A 16856-nucleotide genomic window follows, 5' to 3' on the forward strand; every position below is an offset into this window, starting at 1 on the left:
ACAGAGCAGGCGGCAGGGGCGCAGCAATGAGAGCCGCAAGGTAGTGACATCCACCCCTACCCCTCCCCCGCGGGAGAATGGACAGGGTGGTGGCTGCACCGCAACGAGGAGGCGCTGCCCCCCCACTGTGCCCCAGTCACAACAAAGAACCGTGGGCACTCGCCCACGAGGGGAAGATGGCCCCAGGAAGAAATGCTGATGGCCGGAGCTGCAACAAGATGCCCGGTGACCTCCAGCTGCAACAAGGGGGAGCGTTTTTTTTTCTTTTCCCCCTCCCACCAAAGGAGCCTGACACGCGGCAAGGAAAGTTGGGCAAAAGATTCCTGAAAGCCAGCAGACCCTGTTTCCCCCATAACAGGATGGGGCAGATGTGGGGGCCTGCACCCAGTGAGTGGCCCACTAAACACTATCCTGTGCCCCCATCCGCCCCAGTGATCAAGAATGAGGCACAGGGTGAGAAGGATAACCCCGCCAAACCCATCAAGAGGGACGAGCATGAGGGGTCCCCATGCCCAAGAGGCAGAGAGGGCTACATTAATCACCCAGCCACAGGGTAGCGGCTCCATCAGGAGTGCTCGTGCGCACTCAATGTCATCGAAATCTCTGAACTAACCCAGGTGCCAAAACCAGCGTTGATGCCATCATTTGTGTCCCCTGGTCAGCATCCCCTGGCTTTTCCAGTTGCCACGGTGTCGGCCCCGGACAGTACAACCATCTGGCCACCGCTACCGCCCTGTCACATGGTTTGCCTTCCAGACTTTGGACTTTGCCGATGTGGCCTCTGGGCCTCCCCAGGTGCGGCTTTGCCGGCCCTCTTTGACTCTGGTCAATGTTAGTGAGGACATAGACTGCTTTCCTGCAACTCCACAGGTGTGGAAGATGGACATCATCCTCGACATCCCCATGAAGACTGGGGGCCTGCAGACATGGCCTTGCTTAAAATGGGCCAGTTGGTGGGCAATGTGGTGTTGTGCACACCCGCGCATGAAGAATGCTTCCTGTGGTGCCAGTGGCTCGCACTGGTGTTTTTGTGTGATAATTAAACCACTCACCCAGGTTAATAAAGGGTCTGAAGACTAGTAGTGGTGATGGTAGTATTAGTGTGTGGGGTGTGTTGAGACTTTGGGTTTGGTTTGTTTTGTTGTTATGGAAAAGGAGGAGTGTTGCATGGCACCCCTCCTGGGGGCATAGTAGCTCCCATGTTGGTATAATGGGTCACATGGCAGTGGCCACGTGACCAACCTAATAAAAGTTACGAGCCACTTCCGGCTCATCAGTCTGACCATCACGAAGCTCCAGTGTCGTTCTTGAAGCACCCGGCTGGTGCAGCACTGCATGCGCTGGGCCCAAGGACGGGGCCCAGCTTGAGGACGGTGCCCCTGCTGGGCACGCTGTCCCTGGGTGATCCCAATGCCATGTGACCATGGCCAATGACGCGACCCCGGCCTGGGTGCCCCCGGAGCCGGGGCTGCTGTGTGCCGGGCGCCCCCGGCCAAATGTGTAGCTCCGGTGATCCGGAGCGGGTGGGGTAACCCCCACCCACGAATCCATGGCACGATCGCCACCCTGTGTAACCCCGTTGGGTGATCGCAACATGTTAATGGGGCTGTCCGGTGATCCGGAGCAGCCCCCCCAACACTCATACACACATGCTCATTATTCTGTGATGGGTACTTCGAAAACCACAAAAATCTACATGTACCAATTAGTTCATGTGGCAGCTTGAGAAATCCAACATAGTTACACATAACACATAATTATGAATTTGATTATGTGGCATGGTCGAACAAGAACATTTTCCCTTTTTTGGCAATGTGGTTAAATCGGGAATTACATGTGCATTCTTTGGTTAATAGCCAATTACTTCTTTTGCTGCATTCTAAAAATAGTGAAGACCTCTTCTGCAGGTATTTAACATTTAAGAACATGGAGATCCTCTGTTCGGAGGAAGCCATGTTAGCCGGAGATCCACACATAGGCACATGCACCAAGCCACGTGTATCTGCATGGCAGGGACTGTTCTATACTCTGGCAGAACGACGTGATCATTTTGCAAAAGAGTGAAACAGCATGTACCATTGTGAATCCCTACCTTTACACAAGGGCAGAACAATGTATCTTCAGTACTACAAAACATGTACAATGAAAAATAAAAACCTATGTTGACAGTGCCTTGAATTGTCAATGGTTTATTTACCAAATGCATTCAGCCAAAATTAGCTTGGCTTTCCCTATAGAAATACATTCGAAAGAAAGGGATCAGAGTGAACCTAAAACCTGTCAATCCTTTGTTATCATGATCATGGTTCAACCTGCCCCTTTAAAATATCAATTAGGACTGCTGATAAATGCAGCATATGCGTATTTTGGTATTACATTTAACATCCACTTATTAGCATGCATTCTTTCTTACCAAATGTACCAAAGGAATTGTCCACAGTATATGAAAATAACGGGATTTTACGATTGCATTTTACAGAACAGTCAATTCTCTTTCTGTTTCCTTCTTATTTAACTGGGTACACATCAAAGATAATGCAAAGTTGGGGTCATAAATATATCTGCTCTGTAGTGAATACATTTCAAGCTTCTTAAATAATTAAATTATGTGAGTTCTAAAAATGGAGTGTAATTAGTCATTAAGGAGCAACATTCCTTGCACTGCAGAGTTGCTCCATACAGAATATTTTAAGCGTCTTTAAGTGTAATGCATTTCAAATGTTGACATTTCTAATATGTATAGATAAAAAATAACAGTGTGCATGAAAAAATCAAATTCTTCAGGGAGATATTATATTTTATAACTGAATGTTATTTTTGTTTCTAAAGTGTATTAATTATAAATGTGTTGAAATGCACAAATCAGTAAATCCTTGTGTTTGTTTCTATATGTGTATAACGTATAAGGGAGGAATTGCCATATGGCAAGGGTGTAGAACCCTTGGCTTTTTTGATTGCTGTTCATTAATAAAAGAATGCAGAGGATTCCATCTGAGAAAGGGCAGTCTGCTAGCCAGACGCCCTTTCATAAAGCTCCATGCCCAAAGCATAGTAGAACCTGTGCCCTATCGCATCAACCTACTGATCTACAATTCCTGCTGTTTGGTGGCACAGAGCAGGTTCAAAGGTCACATATGTCATTTTAACAGCTCCTCTGACAGCTAAGCCACTTCAACACAGAGGCTGCATTTAAATTCTGCTCATCTTTAGTCTAATTACCTGAGGAAATTTGCATTTAAAAGATGGGGTCTTCCCCAACTTCTCTGATTGATTGCTGGAATTTGCTGCTGGACCTTGCTGGTAGAGAAGTCTTTTTCAAAGTTCTCCAGTTGTTGAGGTGAAGGCAGGTGATGCAAGGCAAAGACAATCTCTGCCCCCTAACCATCCACAGGGCAAATTGTGGGTGACCTGGTACTGGAGTAAGACCTCACTGAAGGAGAAAGACCTATGCAGGTGTTTGCCAGCCTCTCCCAAATTTGTGAACCTGTAGGCTTTTTAAGAGAGGTGGCGTTCTATGGGATGGATGGGGATGCAGATCTTACTCTCGCACCAATAATCAGACCGACTAAGGAAGTTGGCAAACCTTTAGCTGTTTCATTAACAAGTATCTAAAACAGGGAGTACAGTGGTCATCAACGGACGCCGCAAAAGCATTCTCAAAACATTTCATAAAAAATTACACTTTTATAGCAAAAACTCGTCATACGTGACATCACACTACGTGGCAAATTAAGTGAAAACCTATGTGAAATTGTGGTTGGCCTAAGGGGAATATCTAGCTATACTTTCTATGGGGTATGGGATTGTGATTGGGTCTCTAAGGTTAGATGGACAGCTATGCCCAGCCCTAGTGCAAGTCATCTTCAGTGTCATAGAAATACACAATGTTTCATTGGCTTTCAAACTATGGGTCTCTCTGCTACGTGACAATCTACAATTGGTTGGCATGCTTGTACCCTTCTGGAATATTCCACTTGCTAGCAGCACGAAAGCTGGTAACCCAGGTGCTGGAGGGTTGGACTTGACCATGCCTCCCCACCCAATTAGACCATCATCCATCATCACTCCTGATGTCTGCCGTTCAATTAGTCCTTTGAACTCGGCCTTGCAAGTATCACTGCACCTGAGAATAGAAGGGAGTGTGAGCATGGTCTTATCTTCTGGTCTCGGTGCAGCTCACCCAAAGTCTATTTTCAACTGACCATATGACAGGGGACCAGGTTTTGAGCTCCTTCTTTGCATTTAACACTATTAAATGAATAAAACCTGTCACTTCTACTGTTTTTCCATTACACCTCAACAGACGCTTGTCTCGCTTCTCATATATATATATAACCAGTTTCTTGGCTGCTCCAACCCTTGACAACGGGCTAGACAAGCCTTCTAGAATCTTCCTTGGCTGTCAGCTGTTTTCTTTAACTGCACCACACTTTCAGCCCTTCTGTTCATGGAGTCCTAGTTTGCGAAAATGTGTTGTGGAACATCCATATTCTATACACACATATATTTATTGGTGGCATCGCCTACAGTCTATTCACTAGATATAGCCGGCCTTATGATTGCTTAGTCTACTTGCATTACTGCATCTGTAAGATTATAAAATGGCTTTGCCTTTTCTTCAGCCCTCTTTGCACGTGCTATCTTCAGTTTGCTCATGAAATGCTGCTCAATTGTATACTACGCCATCAGATTCTATAAGGTCTATGTACTCTTTTCATTGGCATCTCTTCTGGGTGCATCATTTCTGCTTCATTTCTGCTTCATCATGACGTCACCAGTCGTGCCTTTCATTAATCTCACACTTCTTACGGAACTTCCATCAGAAGACTGTAATTTCTTCATGGGTACATCATATAGGGTTTTCCCAATGGATAGCCTGTTTTAAGGACTCTTCGCGGTATAAGTACCATCACTGGTGTTGTGCATGGCATGTGCAATATCCAGTTTCCAACGTATAGGCAATTCTTCCTTGATAGCGATGAATCCCTTTATGGGAGTGTTGATCCTCTGCAGGAGCTCCCATCTGGTAATCTGTAACCATTTGGCATTTGCCACTGTCTGGAACCTCGGCATGAAGGTTGATGCGAATACTGCCAAAGTCTGACTGAACAACCTGTGTTCATACGGAATAGAGTTAATTACTTCTATCGATTTAGCTGAAAAGTAGTTTTCTCTCTTGGTTTGATTGAGAAATTCAACTGATCTCCTCTTTCTCAGATGAGCATCTGCTTTTGGAAACTCTCCAATTTTCAGGTCACTCTTCGGAATCACCAATGATGGAAAATGGACAAGTACTATGGAACACAGCCCTCCCTAGTCCTTGGGCAACTTTATATATGGTCTGGATCCGCAGGCCCAGTAGTGGTCCATTATCACTACTGCTCCATCCTTCATTCCTGGTACATTGAAGATTCGACCGCACTGCTGATTCTCTCCAACTTTTCTTGTGCCATTGCTGCTGAAGCATAGCTCTGTACTAGCCAGAGGCACCATATGCAACGGGTCCCCCTTGTCATCAACCCATGTCAGCAGATTTTGCAAGCTTTTGCCATAGAGGTTTGCATCCCTTTTCCATACAATCTATAATTGGTTTGTGATGTCCTGTTACTGCCACCGATCTGCATACGACTATGCCTTCCTCCTAACCATCTGGAGAAAGTACTGTTCCCCTGATTTGCATCTGGCCTCTCTCCTTGCATCTTTGTATTTCTTCATCATTCTTTCCTTGACAATTGAGCTTTTTATTATTCTCCATCTGATTCCTGCTCCATTTATTCCAGGCTGTTCGTATCTTATCACATGATCTCTGGTGTGTGGTCTCTCTCTTGTCTTTAAATCTTTCATGTAATCATCTTCTTATGGAGCTGTCCATTCTGTCACCCAAAGGGATGCTGTTCGACCCTGGAACTGACCTCTTGATGTCTGGACTGCTACTTCTATAGCTATGAATATCTTGAACTTCCCCATAGCATAAGTTAGGCAAGCACCTCTTTCATGTGCGGATACCCTTTGTTATTCCCCAAATGTGCTGTACGGTCTAGATAATTATTTAACTCGTAATCATCGTCCCTTGTGCTTCTCTTGTGTCTCCCTCTTGCAAGGAGGGTGCGTGCATAATGTTAATGAATTATATCCATAATGGTCCTTCCTACAGGGGCATCATAGGAAAACTTGTCAGAGAAATGGGTGACCTTACATGTATCACTGGTGTAGGAATAATCACATATGGTCTTGGTCTCTTTGCGAAAGGCAATTCTGCATAGGTCACTGAAGTGGGAATATTCAAAGGGACTCCTATCTTTTTGGGACCAATGAAGTAGACAGTATGGATGAGAAAAATCAGAAAAACAATAATGAATGTTGAGCATTATGTACCAATACCTCAGTCCCCACCACTATTCTCTGCATGTCGCTGAGGTTGCTCAGATTCCAGAACTGCATTATTCTTGACTGTCCACATTGTGCCTGTGTACTAATTTAAGGAAGGAAAAAAAACTTTTTAATCAGGCAACCATGTTAAATGATCAGGTAGCTGTAAGATCTGTTCAACTATCGCCATCAGTAGCCTCCTAATTGCAGGGCCATTTTCAGGATCTTGCAGAAACACACATATGTTAGTACTATGCCCAACAAGAGCAAGATAAGCTCTAAGTATAAAAAACGAAAACAGCGAGAAACAGCCTATGGGTATCAGCATCTGACAGGACCATGGGGTTAACCAAAGAGAAACCCAGTGAGGAATGCATCGGGAAATTACACCCTTACCAGTCGTCAAACTCACATTCTAGATTTGGCATTTTTAGCACATCAACACTTTCTAAAATCCAATTGAAAGATTCCTGTGGCTCCGAACTTAGCTTGCAGCACTGCTAAAATATCTATAAAGAGTGTCCGGGGTGTGCCACAGTCCAAAAGCACACTCGGATTTATTTAATCAGCAATCTTAGCATCCTTCTTCCTCGTCATGGATCAAGTCTGCATGTGCTGAATAACTTCAACGGTTGGGGGTGCATTGGTCTCACCAGCATATGGTGAAGTTGTGAAGTTGCACACTAGGATTGTGTCTCCCACAAACAGTGTAGGTAGAGGAAGTAATTCTTGAAGTCTGGTTGCAGAATGGTCTTCATCTGTGCCCTGAGTTTGATACCCCTTGCGCTTGAGTTGATCTGAAATGATAGAGATACTTGCGGGCATACATGTCAAATACGCACGTAACACATTTCCTAACAATTCTCCAGTCCTCTGGGCATCACTTCTCCTTCTCGGTAGAGTAGACAAAGGGGTTCTCATTCTTCTCTCTATCACTAGCTTGTGGGGTTTTACGTGGTGGTCCGACCCAGGTTGATTCCTTAATGCATATAATGCAAGGGGTAGCCAATACAGCCATCCCTTCTCCAGTGACAATTTGAGTTTAGCAATTCTCTCTTTGAGAAGACCGTTGAGTCTCGCACATATCCTATTCACTTGCAGGTGATAAAAAGAAGAAAATGTTTGTTTTAGGCAAAGCAATAAGCGTATCTGGTCAAATATTTCATGAAAAAATGGGGCCCATTGTCGGATCTCAGCACCTCACATACCCCCCATCTGTGAAAGACTTCCCAGACTAAAAATGTTGCTGCACAAGTGGCCTCATGGTGTATACATGGGCCTGTTTCGATCCATCTTGAAAAGGGGCACACTACCACTATCATTTACCTGTATACACTACATACTTGCAGCATATCAACATAGTCAATATGTAAATGCTTGAAAGGACCATTGGGTTGAGGAATCACTCCTCTGATTGTTCGCAATGTTTGCCTAGAGGGTAACCTTTGACATACGATGCAATTTACTACATAAAATGCAATATGTTCTAACAGGTTCAGTATTAACCAGTCCTTCGCAATAGCTGCTGCAATGCTTTCCCTAGTTACATGCGCAGGATAGTTCAGCTGTTCAAGCGCTACCCTTAACAAGGCTACAGGCATCACCGGTTTTCCAGTGCTGTCCTGTCGCCACAATGCTTTAAAGGGGGATAGAAATCACCTCCTTCTTTTCCACAATTCTTGCTCTTCTTGTGGAAACTGCCTTGAACCTCCATCAACTGTGTTCTTAATAAATAATTAAACCCATCTTTTACAATCATAATTGTGACTACTTTCTCTTTTAAAATTGGAGTATCAAAACTTGAAATATCTGGTGAATATTCAACCATTTTGGTGACTTCATCTGCAGTTTTGTTACTGCGAAAGATAACGGCAGTTTGCTTAGTATGTGCTGCGCATTTAACTATTGTGATGGCTACTGGGAGTTTTAGTGCCTTAATAAGCCTGTCCAATCATGCTGCATGTTGCACTGGAGTGCCGTCCGCTCAGCGGTAGGCCCTCCTTTTCCAACGTGCTAGCCCTGTGGGCATGGTTGACATCACATAGGGGGAGTTACTGTACACCGTTAAGTTCTGCCCTGGGTGTTTCTCGAGCCTGGCAATAAGCACCACTAATTCTTCTGCTTGTGCCGAAAAGGAGACGTAGTCTTGCACTTGCTACAACTTCAAATTCTCCATTAGCTCTGTGCCTTACCACAGCTGAACCTGAATGCCTTTCCCCATCAGTTTGATACATTTTTGAAGACCCATAAATAAAGAGAACCTCCCCTCCTGCTAGCACATTCTCCTTTACGCAAGGGATATCATCGTAGAACTCCTCGTAATTAGTACAATCATGCGCATGCTCACCCTCTGCCACAGGCTCAGCTACAAACATGGCAGGGTTCACTATTTTACACCTGGCTATTTTGATTGCTGTATTCAATATGACTACCTCATATGCAGAAGCCCTCTGAGATGTCAATGTACCCTTTAGTTTCTCCAAAACTGCCAACAAAGCAAGTTCAACAAACAATGTCATAGAACACCCCATCACAATTCTGGTAGACTTCTCAATGGCGAACACAGCTGCTGCCAGCGATTGTTGGCAAGGAAAGTGTCCCCTTATAACTGGATCTAAAATCCCACTATAATATGCCAGGGGCTTGTACCCAATGTAGTCCTCTGTGTCGCACTGCTGCCAAAACTGTCCCACTTGTGTGTGAAAATAAGAATAACTCCTCAGAATAGTTGGGCATTCCTATACTGGATCTGTACAAATAGTTTTCTTCAATCCTTAAACCCTTCCTCAATTTCCTCACTTCATTCTATTTTTTCCTTGTTCACTTGTGCTTTCTTCATAGCCTGCAAAAGGGGTCTTGTATATGAACTATAATCAAATATCCATGCTCTAACATAGTTGCATAATCCCAAAAACTGCTGCATCGGTTTTATTGTGTGCGGTTTTGCTGTTTTTATAATCGCCTCAGCTCTTTCAGGTGTAACTTTCTTCCCCTCATGCAAGATTTCCTGACCTATATACACACAACAATGCACCTTCTTCATGTCCACTTTTATCCCTTGTCTTTTAGAATAATCATTAACTGAATTGAATCTTGCCTGCACTCATCTTCTGTTGTGCTACGAACTAAAATTTCATATACGTACTGCAGCACAACACTTTGCAAATCAATATTGCTTCAGTCCATCTGCAGAACCCAATTAAAGATCTATGGAGACTCACAGTACCATTGGGGCAAAGGAGTGCTCTTCAGTTCAGTTTGAGAAAATGTAAATGATGTAAGGTCTTGGGAGTGCTTATGCAATAGGATTGAGAAAAACACATTTTTCAAGTCAATCACAGTGAAATATCGTGCCTATGTGGGGATACTACATAATATCATCGCTGGATTCGGAACTAAAGAAAACTCTGCCTCTACAATCTGGGTAAGTTATTTATTTTTTCAAATTTGTAGCGTGTGCAGCAGACCGGAGGCATCGTGGCACTTGTTACAGACAGTTTTCTTAGTTACAGACAGAACAATTTTCTTAGTAACAGAGGAATTGAGAGACAGAAGCAGTTTACAGTACAAGCATGCGAGAGAGAAAGGCATTCAAGGATTAGATGAAGAGGGAGGTTTTGAGTTTTTTTCGGAAAGCAAGGAGTGAGTTTTCTTTTCTGATGTTGGTGGGTACAGCGTTCCATAAATTGATTGCAATGTAAGGGAATCCTATCCCACCAGCTTTAGACCTGTTGATGCGTGGGATGTGAAGTTGGTTAGTGTAGGGAGTAGATTTAGCTATAGTCTCTTGATAGATAGGATGGTGCTGAGAGGGTGAGGCATGTGTGGGTGAGAGTGAGGATTTTAAAAGTGATGCGCTCTTTGACCGGGAGCCAGTGGGCTGCCTGTCTGGCCTGAGAGATATGTTCCTTTTTGGGGATGCTTAGAGCTGCCCAAAACGCATTGTTCTGTGTGATTTGAAGTAAATGTAGGTTTTTTTCAGATGTGCCTGCTAGAAGGGCATTACAAAATAGTCTAGTTTGGCACTAATTGGGCATATGTCCTGGATTACTCTCCACAACCCTCCTTTCAATTTTTTCACAGGGTACTCCGCGGTATTGCACGGTGACTCTGATGTCACTAAGATACCTCGTTCCATCAAGGCTGATTAAGTCTTGAAAATACCCTCCTCCGCCTCTTGAGACATTGGGTACTGCACTACCCCTTTCAATAGGGCTATGGCATATGGGCCTGTAGTCCATAAAGAATTTGGCACTTTTTTCAAATCCTCATAAAAAAATGCTGGGCGCTGCCGCACTATCGCCATTCACTGTGGGATTTCCCTATTCTCTATTCTGATCCATTATCTAATACTCATTTCGGATATTACTTCATCATCTGATGCATCATCTCGGAACATACCCTTGTCAGTTACGTCAGTCAATGTATACCCTTCCCCAATGGCAATCACTGCTCTCCATGGCCTGATCTCATCATCAGTTCCTTTCAGAATGGCCAAATCCCCTCACACTATGGCTGCAGTTAACCCTAGGGGAATAGTTTGTTCCCCCTCTTTGTCCATATGTATCTGTGGCCTGAACATAAACTCATCATGTATTCTCATAATCGTTCCCACTAGGCCAGGTAGCCATGTCAACAAAATGTGTGCCCCATAGAGAAAGACTGCTAGCTCTAATGGCATTGCTTGCAGAGCCATTTGCCCTATAAACGCCAATATAAATTTGCCCACGTTCAGTTAATGTATCCCTGGAGTGGAACACACTATGCCTTCATAAGAGAAAGAAATGGTCATATTTAGTTTTGTCATTAATTCTCAACCCAGAATATTAACCAGTGTCTGGCTTGAATACAGTAATGGAACAAACAAGTCACACTTTCCCATAGAGACTAGCAATTCATCAGTAAAAGGAACTCTGCTTGTAGCTTCAGAGAAACCTTGTGCATTCTTGGCATTTCCTGACATTGATATTTGCCCTCTCATATATGTTATGATATGATATGGCATTTATAACGTGGCTATACACAAGTGTTTCAAGGTGCAACGAGGCAAGGGAGGGGGAACAAAGGGAAGACAGACAACAATCCTACTAGGCCAGGTGTCATTCAGATTGCGCACGTTCATGGGAAGGGGAAAGGGAAAAGTGCGGGGGGGAAGGGAGAGGGGGGAAGTGCAATACAAGGGATAGTACAATAAAAAAGATACATAAAAACGGCCAGCAGGTGGCAAGTGTACAGTAAGTGCAGAACATAAGTGCAGGTAGGGGGACTGTAAGGATACAGAAAACAGTCCCCAGGTGCAGGGGTTGTCAGGGAGGCAGTGCAGGTGGGCAACTGGCGGGCCTGGGCCCAAGATCAGAAGGGAGGCCAGGTATCCAGTGCAGTATCTGTCACAAAAATCAACAGGGAAGAGGGGAAGTGAAGGCAGAAGCAAAGAGGAAGGTTTTGAGGTGCTTCCGGAACCGGGGATGGTTCTCCTCAAGTTTCAGGGAGGCAGGAAGACTGCTCCAGAGTGAGGCCCCTGCCGAAGAGAGAGATCTACCACCAACTCGTTGCTTGGAGAAGCGACTGACCCTGAGGGAATTGGAGCCCCAGTTCCTACATGAACGAGTAGCCCCATTGCCTACTAAAAAGAAAACAATTTTCCGCCTATGGTCACATCAACCCTTGGTCCCTCTTGGGGGTCTGTTGTCACCAATAGTACTGAACACATCAAGTCACCCAGTGAGCTGTCCTATTGTGGGTACATGCTTATCCTTTTACCTGTAAAAAGACTTCCTCTCACCATAGTGACACCCCCTACTCTAGGTGTCAATAATTGTTGGTGTTTGCATTTTGCTGTAGCTGCATGGGTGCATGCTGTGACTGCTCTTGCAGCGTATTCAATGGTGCTTGCTGTGATTGCAATGCAAGTTGCATTTGCAGCGATTGTGCTTGATACACTGTCTGATCTTTGGCAAACCCATCTCTAGCTTGTGAGCTATGTGCTAAAGGATAAGCTCTCCCCTCTTGATAATTGCCCATTCTGTACATACCCTTGGCTTCCACAAGTTCGCATGATGTGCCCTGTCATTCCGCATGTCCAACATATGGCGGAGGTCTTCTGACTAGCCCTCCTTGGTTGAACCCCCCCATGCACATTCTGATTATCATTCTGCATATTCTGAAACCTACCGTGGTTATTTTGAAAACCACCCCTTCATCTGTAGCCCATTCCTCTGCCTTTCGGTATAAACCTATTCCCTCCTTGGTCCATGTGACATTGATTATGTACACGCTGCTTGCTGCATTCCCAATCCCTCTCCACGTGTCAGTACCGCCCTGTCTATGGCGTACTTTGACAATTTCTTCTGCACTAACTTAGCTTCCTCAAGTTTTCTAGAATATTCCGTCTTCATATTTTTCTCTTGTAACAGCCGGCAGTGATGCACTAAACTCAACTGTAGCTCTATCCATGGCTTTGCTTCCATTCCCACTCATTTTTTGAAACTATCTCTGCACCTGTTCCGGTAATCCCTGACACAAAATGTGATAAAATACTGCCACTGATTTCCCCCACGGCTCCCTCATTTCAAGAGTGCAGCATTCCTGAATACTTTCAATGTAAGCAAGCGGATCTTCGCCATCTTCCATTTTACGTGCCATAATTGCACCCATATCTGACATATCAGGATACTGTACCCTGAGTGCCCTCCAGATGTCTACTCTACAATTATTAAATGGTGCCCCGTCATGAGCTGTGTTCTGTGCCGTGACACTACAGTAGCCTGCTCTTGTCCAAATGCCATCAGCCCTTTCCTCAGGAATGGCTGCAAGGAGCCCCTTAATGTCCCCTATTGCCAGAGTATTTCCTCCTGTCATCTTTTCTAGCTCATAAATCCATTTCCCTGCCCCAGCTGTTAAACTGGGAAGTTAACACCTCATATTATCCTTATCCATCTATGGCAAGGAAATGTACTGTGGTCTGGCCCCTCCTTTCTCCGATAAAGGTAATTGCATGAACCCAAATCCGCAATTGTTTGCCTAGCCATAGTGGGAGCAATGGTTCCTGATCACCTTCTGCCTGGCAATGACCTCAGTCTGCTCAAATATGGTGGCGACTCTCCCTTCTCAGTATGCAATCATCCTTTATGGTGCTCTGGATATGCTATAGGAGCTGGCATCCTATATTTAGGCTGCTCAAAATCAGACCATCTAACTTCCTTGTCTGTCTGCTGACATCCCTCAGGACTGCATGCACTTTCTCCTTCCTCCCCACGGAAGGTTTCTCTCTCTATTTCTGACATAACTAGTCCCCAACTAGTATGGCTTTGATCCTCATCACCCTTGTTTAAAGTCAGCTTGTCTAAGGACAAGGCTCTATGCTCGAGACTAAACAGGTCTCTTTCCTCGCTTGGCGATTGGACAGCCAGGGGCTGTTCTACCTTCCCTCGGCTTCCCAATTTGCCACTTTCCCTTAAGTCTTGATAGGCTCTAGCAATTCTCTCCCCAATACACCCTATATTAAAATTCTCCTCTAGGGTTATCTTAGGTTGTCCTGCATTGCTCCCTGTGATGGGAGGAACTTCTCTATATGGCTCCATAGTATTACTGGACTCAGATCCATTAACTCTTTCTGAATACAATGAATATCGTGTTGTCTCCTTTTTCACTCCATTTCTTCATCTAATTCTCTTTGCCTTCTTGCTTCCTGTTTAACCCTTTCCTCTTCTTGTCTTTTCTCTTCCCTTCTTTCATTCTCTTTACACTCTTCTTTTTCCCATCATTTTTGTATTATTTGATCCCTTACTTTATGTGCTTCCTCCTCTTCTTTCTTCTTTTCCTGCCTATTTAATTCTTCTATTGCTCCCATCCTGTTGTTATACTTCCTTTGCTCCTCTGCCATTTCTTCTTTCTTTTGCTGTTCCTCCTGATACATCTATTCTCGTTTCTGCCTATTCTTTCTCTTATATTCATTCTCTTTCTATCTTTTCTTTTGTTCCCTATCTTTTCGATCCTGTTCGTCTTGAGCTTCCCTTTGCCTAACTTCCTCGATACTTTTCCCATCAAGCTTGAGCAATATCTGTCCACCCATCCATTTGTTCTGCACGAGCATTACCTCATCAGCTTTATACTTTTCTCCTTACCATCTTTTAATCTCTCGTTCTATGTCTGGGGATATATTTGGTCGTTCACTTTTCTCCTCTTTATTTTGTAAGACCCTAAATGTCTCCTCCTTTCTTTTAGTCTCTTCTGGACTATCATCATTGCTATAGGCAGGCGGTTCATATATTGTTTTACTATATCATGTTGCCGCCTTTAGTTCCCATAACAGATACAATTATATATCTTCTGTACTATCGCCATTTACTTTGGGCAAGATTAGGGGAGCAGAAAGCTCAACACTTTCCTCTCTACACTGATTAAGCATACAATCCTGAGGAGGCGGTTCTTCCCGTTCCTCATGGTACATTTTCTAGAGCTCTAAAATAGTGAACCGCTTTTCCAATTTCTTCTCTGTGTATGCAGCATGCAAGTATGTGGTCATGTGTTGCAAAACCACTTTTGACAGCTATCCCACTTGTGGCTATGGCATGAACATTTTATCTCCTGTACCCTTTACGCACTCCGCACTGTATTGTTTGAGTTTAGGTGTGTGCTTTGGCAGCGTATTTCACAGATGCATGAGTGGAGAAACATCCCCCATTGTGACAAGTCTCAATTGACTGTCAATACTTACCGTTTAGTTACAAAGATACATTTTTGGAAAAATACGAAATATGAGCGCGCACCAAACTTGCCGCTCAAAGCCTCTATTTCTCAATTATCTCAACCTATCTATTCAGTCGGTGCCGACAATGACTAAAAAATAGGTAACAACTTTTTGTCTCTTCTTTAACCTCACCGTTTGTTCTTGTCGCTCTTTGACACTTCTTTTCACTTTCAAAATACACAAACAGACAGACTAGTTGACTTTCCACATTTTCACCATGATACTCCTTTTCCCCTAGCCCCTGAAATACCCTGATTAGAGTTTGAGTCATTCCCTACCATAAACCTGTTTATGTGCTGCATAAGTACCCACTTGGGTTTTGAAATTACACCTTCTAAAGCTCCTTGAGCTAGGAAACGGTGCTCTAAAGGACGCTCTTTGTTCAAACACTTCTCGTTTACACCAAACAACCCCCCGTCACTTTTCTTAATTACCACAATCCCATCCCCTTTATTTGCCAGTCCACTCAATCTACTCATTTTCAGCTCAAGACCTTTGGAATCGTCCCTCCCATCCAATCGACCACTGTTGCCTTCAGTCCGTTCAGCGCCTGTGGAAACCAGAAGGGATTTCGTCATTGGCCACTTTCCAAAGGAAGTTTTGCAATCCTCTGGCTAGATGGCAGAGGGTGCCCAAAATTCTGAAAACACTAAAGACCTACTCATCGATGGGCCTGAACCATCCTCCTTCAGCTACCATGTGAACCTGTAGGCCCTTTAAAAGAGGTGCACTCCATCTTTAGCTGTTTTATTAACAAGTATCTAAAACAGGGAGTACAACAGGTATTAATGGACGCTGCACAAGCATTCTCAAAGATTTTCATAAAAAATTACACTTTTATAACAGCAACTTGTCATACGTGACATCATACTACGTGGCTACATAAGCAAAAACCTAAGTGAGATTGTGATTGGCTTAAGGGGAACATCTAGGTATACTTTCTATGGGACATGGGAGTGTGATAGGGTCACTAAAGTCAGGTGGACAGCCATGCCCACCCCTAGTGGAAGTCATCTTCAGTGTCATAGAAATACACAATGTTTCATTGACTTTCAAACTATAGGGCTCTCTGCTGTGTGGCCCTCTACAATTGGTGGGCATGCGTGTACCCTTCTGGAATATTCCACTTACTAGCAGCATGCAAGCTGGTATCCCAGGTGCTGGAGGGTTGGACTTCACCATGCCTCCCCACCCAATTAGCCCATCATCCATCATCACTTCTGCTGTCTCCCATTCAATTAGTCCTTTGAACTTGGCCTTGCAAGTATCACTGCGCCTGAGAATAGAAGGCAGTGTGAGAATGGTCTTATCTTCTGGTCTTGGTTCAGCTCACCCAAAGTCTATTTTCATCTGACCATGTGACAGGAGGCTGTGTGTTGTGCTCCTTCTTCACATTTAATACTATTACATTAATAAAACCTGGCACTTGTAATGTTTTCCCATTACACCTCAACAGACGCTTGTCTCGCTTCTCCCGTTCATTGTATCTTTTCGAATAGATGACCTGTTTCTTGGCTGCTCCAACCCTTGACACTGGGCCAGACAAGCCTTCTAGAATCTTCCTTCGCCGTCAGCTGTTTTCTATAACTGCGCCACACTTTCAGCCCTTCTGTTCATGGGGTCCTAGTTTGCTAAAATGCATTGTGGAACATCCAGATTCTATACACAGACATATATATATATATATATATATATATATATATATATATATATATATATATATAAATATATATATTTA

This window comes from Ambystoma mexicanum, chromosome 11 (genome assembly GCF_040938575.1).
Source record: "Ambystoma mexicanum isolate Mex_15411 chromosome 11, UKY_AmexF1_1, whole genome shotgun sequence".
Classification (NCBI taxonomy): Eukaryota; Metazoa; Chordata; class Amphibia; order Caudata; family Ambystomatidae; genus Ambystoma; species Ambystoma mexicanum.